The sequence below is a fragment of the Neovison vison genome, chromosome 4, assembly GCF_020171115.1.
Source record: "Neovison vison isolate M4711 chromosome 4, ASM_NN_V1, whole genome shotgun sequence".
NCBI lineage: Eukaryota > Metazoa > Chordata > Mammalia > Carnivora > Mustelidae > Neogale > Neogale vison.
This window is the reverse complement of record NC_058094.1, coordinates 186337796-186347439: the sequence shown is the minus strand read 5'-3', so window position 1 is coordinate 186347439 and position 9644 is coordinate 186337796.

The following is a 9644-nucleotide window of genomic DNA, read 5'->3' as shown; positions in this document are numbered from 1 at the left end:
ATGTCCGCATTATTTTAATTTTTACTTCTCTTGTTACACTTTGACTAACAGTTGAGAATCTCTTCCACTACTTTTATCTTTCCAGGCTTTCCTTTCTTTGAACTGTAGCATCATAACCTTTGCCTATTTTTCTACTGTGTTCGTTTTTGTTTCTGGTTGATTGATAAGAGTCCCTTGTATTTTCTAGATTAATCCCTTGTTGATTTTTAAGGTTGCAAATATGTTCTCCTAATCTGCCACCCATATGTTAACATAATCTATAGAGCGGTTCATTGAACAGAGGTCTTTAATTTTGATATTGTCAAATCCAATTTTTGCCTTCTGGTTTGTGCTTTGGGGTTCCTATTTAAGAAGTACTTCTCCACCAGATGATTAAATAAATTATCATGTCTCCCATTCATTTCATAGCTTTACCTTTAATATATAGATCTTTTAAACATCCGGAGTTCACGCTAATATTCAGTATAAAGTGTGGACCCAAACTTATTTTTTATGCATATGATGAGCCAGTTTCCTGAATACCATCTACTGAACAATCTTCAGTCAATCCACTTCTTATTCTTCCTGTTTGTGGAAGCATTTCTTTACTATATCAAATCTTTGGGTGCATGTGTCTCTCTATCTCTCCGCCTCCCTCTTTGTCTCTCTCTGTCTCTGTCTCTCTGCGTGTCTCTGTCTATATGGATAGACTTTATAGTATCTATCTATCTATCTATCTCGCACATCCTGCTCTCTGTTTCTCTGAAGAACCCTGGCTAATAAACTAGTATAGAAGAATGATATTGATATAACTGTTTATTTTCTAATTTACTTTTTAAATTTATTTTTTAATAACATATAATGTATTGTTTTCCCCAGGTGTACAGGCCTGTCCCTCATCAGACTTACACATTTCACAGTATTCACCATAGCATATACCCTCCCCAATGCCCTTAGCCCAGCCACCTTATCCCTCCTCCCCCAGCCCCCAGCAACCCTAATTTTGTTTTGTGAGATTAAGAGTCTCTTATGGTTTGTCTTCCTCCGATCCCATCTTGTTTTATTTTTTCCTTCCCTACACCCCACAACCCCCCACCGCCTGCCTCTCAAATTCCTCATATCAGAGAGACCATATGATAATTCTCTTTTGCTGATTGACTTATTTCATTCAGTATAATACCCTCTAGTTCCATTCATGTCATTGCAAATGGCAAGATTTCATTTCTTTTGATGGCTGCATGGTATTCTATTAGATATATATATCTAATAGAATACCATATATATACATATACATATATATAGATATATATCTCTATATATATCACATCTTCTTTATCCATTAATCTGTTGATGGACATCTAGGCTCTTTCCATAGTTTGGCTATTGTGGACATTGTTGCTATAAACATTTGGGTGCACATGGCCCTTCAGATCACTATATCTCTATCTTTGGGGTAAATACCCAGTAGTGCAAATGCTGGGTCATAGGGTAGCTCTATTCTCAACTTTTTGAGGAACCTCCATGATGTTTTCCAGAGTGGTTGGAAAGCTGGTTGCACCAGCTTGCATTCCTATCAACAGTGGTATTGATATATAGTACCTAAGTTTGTACCTGACAATCTTTGGAACTCTATTGTTACCATATTTTGAAAATTCTGTTATACTTTCTGTGAAGATGATCTTGCAATTTACAGTAATAGCCATGTTGTCCCTTTCAATCTTCATAGCTTTTTTTTTCTTTTTCTTCCTCCACTAATTATTACTTTTTTTTTTCTCCTCGCATTGGCCAGAACTTCTAACACTATTTTAAACAACACGGTAGTAGTGATAGTGAGTGTATCCTTGTGTTATTTCCTACATTAAGAGGATCAAGTCTGTATTTCTTTGTTGTGCATGTTTCCTGGATGTCTTTAATATGTAGACTTTATCAAGTTAAGGTGATGATCTTCTAATTCTAGTTTTCTAATAATTTCTCTGAGTTAGTCTTCCTTTTAGGTATTAATTTCCTAAGATAAATCCTCACTGATTATGATGTATTACCTTAGAAATACATTAAGTATTCATTAGCTAATACCTAATTTGAACTTTTAATCTGTTTTTAAGTGAAATGTCCACGTAATTTCCATTTGTTGTTCTTCTCTAGCCTTGGTATTTCAAATATACTAGCCTCATGAATTATTTAATTACCTTTCCTTCTTAAAAAACAAAACAAAACAAAACAAAAACATTATTTAAAAATAGATAGAACTCTTTTTAAAAGTCATTTGGGCCTGGGATTTTCTGCTGGCAAAAGCAGAGTGGAGGTATAAGTCTTTAAACATTTCTTTGATAATGGGATTTATTTATGTTTTCTATTTATTCTTGTGGTATTTAATTTTGGTATTCTATATGTTCCTTGATATGCATTTGTCTCAAGCTTTTCAAGATGTTACCTGTAGTTGTCTCTGACATTCTATCAAACTGTAAGAGCTTTCCACTTTGTCCATAGTTATTTCTCAAATTTCTAAAATATTTTGCAGATAAGCATTTTTAAATTAAAGTTTTAAAAATTCAAGAATAATTAATGTGAAGATAAACATTTTTAATTTTCTGATTAGTCTTACCAAATACCTTTAGTTTATAGATCTTTGAAAAGAAACCAAGTTAAGGTTTTATTCATCTTCTGTATTGCTCTTTTATTCTGTACTCCATTTATTTCTTCTCTAATCTTTATTATTTCTTCTTTCCTCATTCTAGGCTTTACTTTCTTGCTTTATATCTACCTTCTTGAATTATATATTAGATCACTTGTTTTGAACCTATCAGTCTTATTGATCATATATTTAAAATTACGGACATTCTTTTTTTATTTTAAGATTTTATTTATTTATTTGACAGAGAGAGATCACAAGTAAGCAGAGAGGCAGGCAGAGAGAGGAGGAAGCAGGCTCCCTGCTGAGCAGAGAGCCCGATGTAGGGCTCGATCCCAGGACCCTGGGATCATGACCTGAGCCGAAGGCTTTAACTCAGAGTCACTCAGGCGCCCCATTCTTTTAAGTAATTATAAACATATTAGTTTCCATGATGCCAATGATATGAAATTAATTGATGACTAGTACTTGAATTTTTGTGAATTTTCTGTGTAATATTGTATGTAGTGTGAGCTTCTCTTTTGCAAACTCTTTGTATAGCTATTAGTTCTCACATTCCTTACATTCCTGAGTATATCTTTTTTTTTAAATATTTTTATTTATTTATTTGACAGAGAGAGCACAAACAGGGGGAGCAGCAGGCAGAGGGAGAGGGAGAAGCAGGCTTCCTGAGGAGCATGGAGCCCAACATGGGACCTGAGAGTATCTTTTTTAATGTTCAAGGTTAAGTGAGAATTTAAATGGATATAAAATTCTAGACTGAATCTTTTCTTTAAAGCTTTTGAAATTACATTCCATTGTATATTTGTATCTAGTGTTGTGATTGAAATCTGCTATCTCTCAGATTATTATTCTTCTGTAGATGATCTTTTTCTGTTCAGAAGATTTCAGAACTTTCTCTTTTCTTTCATGTTCTTAAATTTCACCACAACTGTAACAAATTGTATACCTTAATACTCTTCTTTATGAATTCTTGCTCTGGCTTCATTTTCTAAACCTCCTTCTCTATCCCCCGTGAGAATATTCATTGAATACTTATTGCACATTCATTTGTTAATTTGGCACTTAATATGTGCTAGGTACTATTCTGCAAGATGGAAATATGGCTGGGACAAAACATGTCCCACTGAATTGTATTATATCAAGGGGAGCAAAAAATAATCAAATAAATATATGTCAGGTGTTTAAGCACAGAAAAGAGATCTGAAGCAAAGAAAGGAATAGGAAATGTGTATGAAAATCCCATTTTTAAACCTTTTATTTTAACATAATTTCTTTCTTAGAGAAAACTTATAAAAACAGTACAAGGAATGTATACAGGTCATTTACCCCCTATCCTTATTATTTTTTAAAAATATTTATTTATTTATTAGAGAGAAAGAGAGAGATCATGGGGAGAGGCAGAGGGAGAGGGAGAGGAAGAGAATCCTCACTCAGATTCCCCATTGAGCAGAGAGCCTGAAGTAAGGCTTGATCTCACACAAACCTGAGATCATGACCTGAGCCGAAGCCAAGGGTTCGTTGCCCCAACTGACTGAGCCACCAGGAGCCTCCCCCAAATTCCTTATTCTTAACATTTGTCACACTTGCTGTTCTCTCTCTTTTTGAGTTTAGATATCTTTATTTAGCTATCAATCTACAGATACAAGTAGGTTATAGATATACAGGTCCAAATCACCTGAAAGAAAATTATGGACATGATACCTCCTTATCCCAAAAGACTTCAGTGTTAATACATACCACTATATGGTAATACAGTGATCAAATTCAGGATATTCATATTGATAAAATACTATTATCTAACCTATAGCCCTTACTGAGAATTCACTAGTTGTTCCCCAAATGTCCTTTAAAACAAATGAAAATTTTAGATGATGAGTTGCATTCAGTTATTATGTCTCTTAATTCTGCTTTCATCTGGAACATCCCTAAGTGTTTTAAATATAGTGGGAACAACATTTTAAAGCAGTAAATTGCAGGATGTCCCTCAGTTTGGGTTGTCTAATATTTCCCCATAATTAGATTCAGGTTATGCATTTTTGCATGAATACCACCGAAGGGTTTCTGTGTACTGTATTCCTCTCAGTGTACTGTATCAAGAGTCAAATGAAGTCAATGTGTCCCATTATTGGTGATGTTAACAGTGATAATTTTAAGGAGATGTCTTGCTAGATAGGTAGACATTTTTCCCTGGTCTATCAATATTCCTATATTCAGTGTATGCTGTTCAAGTTGTTGTCTTCCTTTTTTTTTTTTTAAGGATTTTTTATTTTGTTGAAATGTAATTGCTAGGTGAACAGACATGCATTTTTTTAAAGATTTTATTTATTTATTTGAAAGACATTTATTTATTATTTGAGCAGAGAGCCGATGTAGGGCTCAATCCCAGGACCCTGGGATCATGACCTGAGCCGAAGGCAGAGGCTTTAACCCACTGAGCCATCCAGGCACCCCCAGACATGCAATTTTTAAAAGAAGATTTATTTATTTATTTTAGAGAGAGAGAGTGAAGGTAGGAGCAGAGGGAGAGAATCTTTGGCAGACTTCCGACTCAGCACGGAGCCCAATAGGGCCTTGATCTCATGACCCATTAGATCATGACCTGAGCCGAAACCAAGAGCTGGATGCTTAACTGACAGAACCACCCAGGTGCCCCTGCTGTCTTCCTTTTAATGTTGCTTGCTCTTTAGCTACCCTGATGTCTTTCCCTCTGAATTTGTAGTCCTTTGGATATAGTGCACAATTCGACAGGTGGTATGAAACTATGGCAAAGAGTAAAAGCTTGGATGCTTCCTTATGTCCACAAGAGTTTAAATGGTGGGAGTGAAGGAAGGCCTCTTGGTCAGATGAGTCATTTGACCTCTCTTTGTACCTGTGTGCTGACTCTGCTCCTTTTCAGTGGCTCCTTTTCTCATTCATTTGTCATCATCTAACCAACACCTTGGGTCAAGGAAGGTGGTAATTACGGTGGAAAAGCTCAATTACTGATTGGCCCAGTTGTCATGCATCTGTTGCTAGTGGCCCTGCAGTCTGCTTCCAGCCCTACAGTGACCAGGTGTCCCCTCACCTCAGTTGGGCTGGTTGCTGATTTTTGTCTTTTAGAGGTGGTAGGGTGAACAGTAATCTGCCCAGTGTAGAGTAGGGAGAAAAAAAGAGCACGTGTGAAATCCTCTTCTCTACCTAGAGGTTCATCCATGGTGTCTGGTCCTTCTGTTGTCCAGGAATTCCATGGGTTTCATGTAGGTTGGTCAGGGCTATCTTTCTCTATCATCTGGGGTCGTTCCAGGGCTCAGTCTCAGAAAGGGGGCCACAGGCCATGTTAATTTTCATCCTGTGTAGTGATTTTATGAAGATTAAGTGAATTCATTATATAAAAGCACCTGGAAAATAGTGTATCACCAGTAAATGGTATCCACTACTAGTATTATTATATGAATATTATTATTGTCATAATTCATAATAACCTTTAATTTTGCATAATAGTAAATACTCTCACCAACATTTGAGACCCCATTCTGGATGAAAAGATGCAAGATGTATTCCACATAGGCCTTGCTTTGTGGCCCATGACCCAAACTACTGAGTATTCCAGTGTGCATAGCAGAAGAGGCACACACCCACTTGAAGCAGAGACGGTCCACAAAGCCTCAGAAAGGAAAGGGTTTCTGAAGTCTTTTTGAGTTTGCCAATATCTCTTACTCAATTTGGCAGGGAGGCAACTGACAGGCATGAGCATCTGTCTTGAGGAAAAGTAGGGCCAAGACTGTAACCAGAGAGCCTGATGGGCACCCAGAGTGACACTGATGTTGGACCTGACAACACCACATTGGGATTTGGTGGGAAGAACAAGAAGACAGAGACAAAGAGAAGACACGAAATGGGGAACATAGTAGGGACTCCATAAATTTGGATTGTACTTTGTTCTGGATTTAAGAACTGGACCAGCCCCTTACGAGCTCTGTGGCATTGGCAAGTTATCTAATTTTTTGATGCTCAGGTTCCTTATCTGCCAAATGGGGATAATAATGTCATGCCTGCCTGCTTCAGAGGGTGGTTTTGAGGCGCAAAAGATCAATAGATAATTCAGTTGCTTTGAAAACAGTCCAAATGCATTGTATTGATAGCTTGGCATCTGAATTAGAAGATTTCACTGTGGCACCAAGACCCACGGTGAGCTACAGACTAGCGGAAGGTGTCTCTCAATCCTGAACACGGTCAGATGGCATGGTTGAATCTGGTACTTTTTAATTACTGATGCATCCCTGATCACTGGGCTCAAGTTCATTTGCTAATTTCTTCTTCAGGGCTGAAAACACATGCTCTAACTACTACAACCCCTACCCCTTCCCCCTGCCAAAGGGAGTTTCGTTTACTCTGAGTTTAGAGGTGAGTTAATCATACCAGTTACTCACAGTCTAATTTCCCTCAGCTGAAGCCAAGTATTTTAGGCCACTGGCCAAACATTGTGGCGAGAGAACGGCACAGGTGGAATTCAGTTATGATGATGTTATTCCATTTTGGTGAGGTAGGGAGCAGTGCTGCCTGACGACAGAGAGCATTATATTTCCCCCAGAAAAAGAAAAAGGTGTCGGCCTACTTAAATAAAGAGGCTATCCTGGGCTTTCATTTTCATAGAATTTACCTGTAGAAGATTTCCCCATATGCACAACCTTTTTCTTTTTCTTTTTTTTTTTTAAGATTTTATTTATTTATTTTTGTCAGTGAGAGAGAGCACAAACAGAGGGAACAGCAGGCAGAAGGAGAAGCAAGCTCACCCATTGAGCAAGGAGCCCGATGTGGGACCCTGGGATCATGACCTGAGCCAAAGACAGACGTTTAACTGACTGAGCCACCCAGGCACACAACTTTCCCTTCTCTCCTTTCCTGCTTCCATCAAACTGGAATGGACCTGCAACTTTGCACAGAGCAGTGATGTTGAGTAAACTATGTTTTTACAACTTCAAAATCATAGGCCACTCTGTGAAGATCCTACAGGTTTGTTGAAAGAGCAGGAGTAGCAGTAAATGTTTCCCAGGGAAAGGCATTAAGACATTACCAATTTCCATTCTCCTCTCCCATTGTTTTAGGAAGTTGAGCTCTTCTCATGGAAGCAGAGCTGGAAGCCCAGAGCTGATTATGAGGACAATGTGTGCAGTATGGGGAACAAGGGCTTTCCGACTTTCAGTCCCAGGAAATATGATTCCACTGTATCTCTCCCTCCCCACCATATGTCTTCTACGGTGATGGACTTGGAACATCAGTTCTCCCCACCATGACTTACCAGAGGTCGTGCAAGTCATAACTAGTGAAGTTTGGGTGCAAACCGAGGCCTTTCTTTTTTCAAAGCTGAGAGGTTTGAACCACGATATCATTGTGCTAAGGTGTTTTATGTGTGCGGCTCACACAGGTCAACTGCCTGTCCAAAGCTTCTCTTCCCTTAGCTACCTGAAACCCACACCAAAGGGACCACACTTCTTCACTTGATAATCAAGACAAAATTGTACCTTTATGCATAACAAGGTGGGTTGTTTAAAATGAAGAAAGTTCTGGAAAAATTTTGTATTGTTACCACACACCTTCTTCTCAGGCTCCAGTATTTTCAGTAAACATTTACTTAAATGTCTATTGTATTCTTCAGTTTGTGTTAGGAGATAAAGAAACTTAAAAATATGAGCAGTTAGAGTCAGTCATAGACAAAAACTATGGTTTTCACTTCCTGTGTTAGGAGTTCCAACACTCAAGTCCTAGCAAAGGGGCCTAGCAACAGGAACAGCATTGCAATTCAAGGCCAACTTACTTTTTTTTTTTTTTTCACTCTACACATCACTAAACATTATGGTTCAACAAAGCAATATCTCTAAAACTTTCAATGTCCAGGATGCATCAGCACTATGCTCAAGAACTGTCCATTCTTCTCCTTTGAAAAACTCTGTGGAATTACTCCCTTTAGGCTTGTGAACTATGGGGCAGCACATCAAGGCCACAGTGGGAAGCCGATGGACACCTGAGAGGAAAGGAAGCAAAGCCACCCCACAACACCCAGCCTGAACTCAGCCAAGGGGCTCTCCTTGGCATGTCAGTTCCCATAGGCCTGGGACCCACATTACAGGCATCTCCACCACTTAACACTTGCAGAAGAGCCAGAAATCAGGGCCTGAACTTCTGGGAAGATTTGACAGTCCTTGATGGACTGGGTTTCTAGCTTAAATAGAGAACAATAAATACTTCAGAGAAGTTTGTGGGTGGCAGGCCAAGGGGAGGTGACACATATTTCCCTTACCAGTCAAGGCTCACCCTTTGGGGGCAGGAAAGGAATGTTTATAAGATGGGTGGCAATTGGGCAAATGTTTGCTGTTTCTTTCATTCTCTATAGGACACTTTTTCTTTTGAAGTCAAATTTTTCTCAGGTTTATGAAATATTTTACATCACTTACAAAAGCAAGTTGAGCTGAAGGGTGAGGCGCTGCTGGGTAAGAGGAGCTATTAAGAAAGCAAAGAAACAAAAAAAAAAAAAGAAAGAAAGAAAGAAAGAAAGAAACCAACCCAGTCTTCTGTAAATTTCACAACTGACCTTTCCTTAAGCCAACGACATGACATTCTCTTTAACATCCATCCATCTCTGAGACCAGAGCAGTCATCTTCTAAAGACTTTCAACAGTTGGCCCTTGAGCTGAAAAACAAAATCGAAAAACTCAACCTGGTTTATTTGGAAAATTTGCTTTTCCTTTACCGGTGCCTTCATACATTAACCTTTTGTTATCAAATTCTAGTGTCATTGCATTAGTCAGGACACTGAGGCCTATACTATATGCCTTCTTTGGAATTTTTGATTCTCTGTATATGAGTTTATGTGTAATTGATTTGTGTACATGGCAACATGAGGTGGTTATCAGACTCCCAGTTTGTAAGGATGTAAATGTGAAATGTATATTTAAGATTATCTGTATTAGTTATGTTACTCACGTCACCCAAAATCTTGCTTGTAACTTTACATATATATACACTATATTGTGCACTTCATCTGTCAAAGAATTTT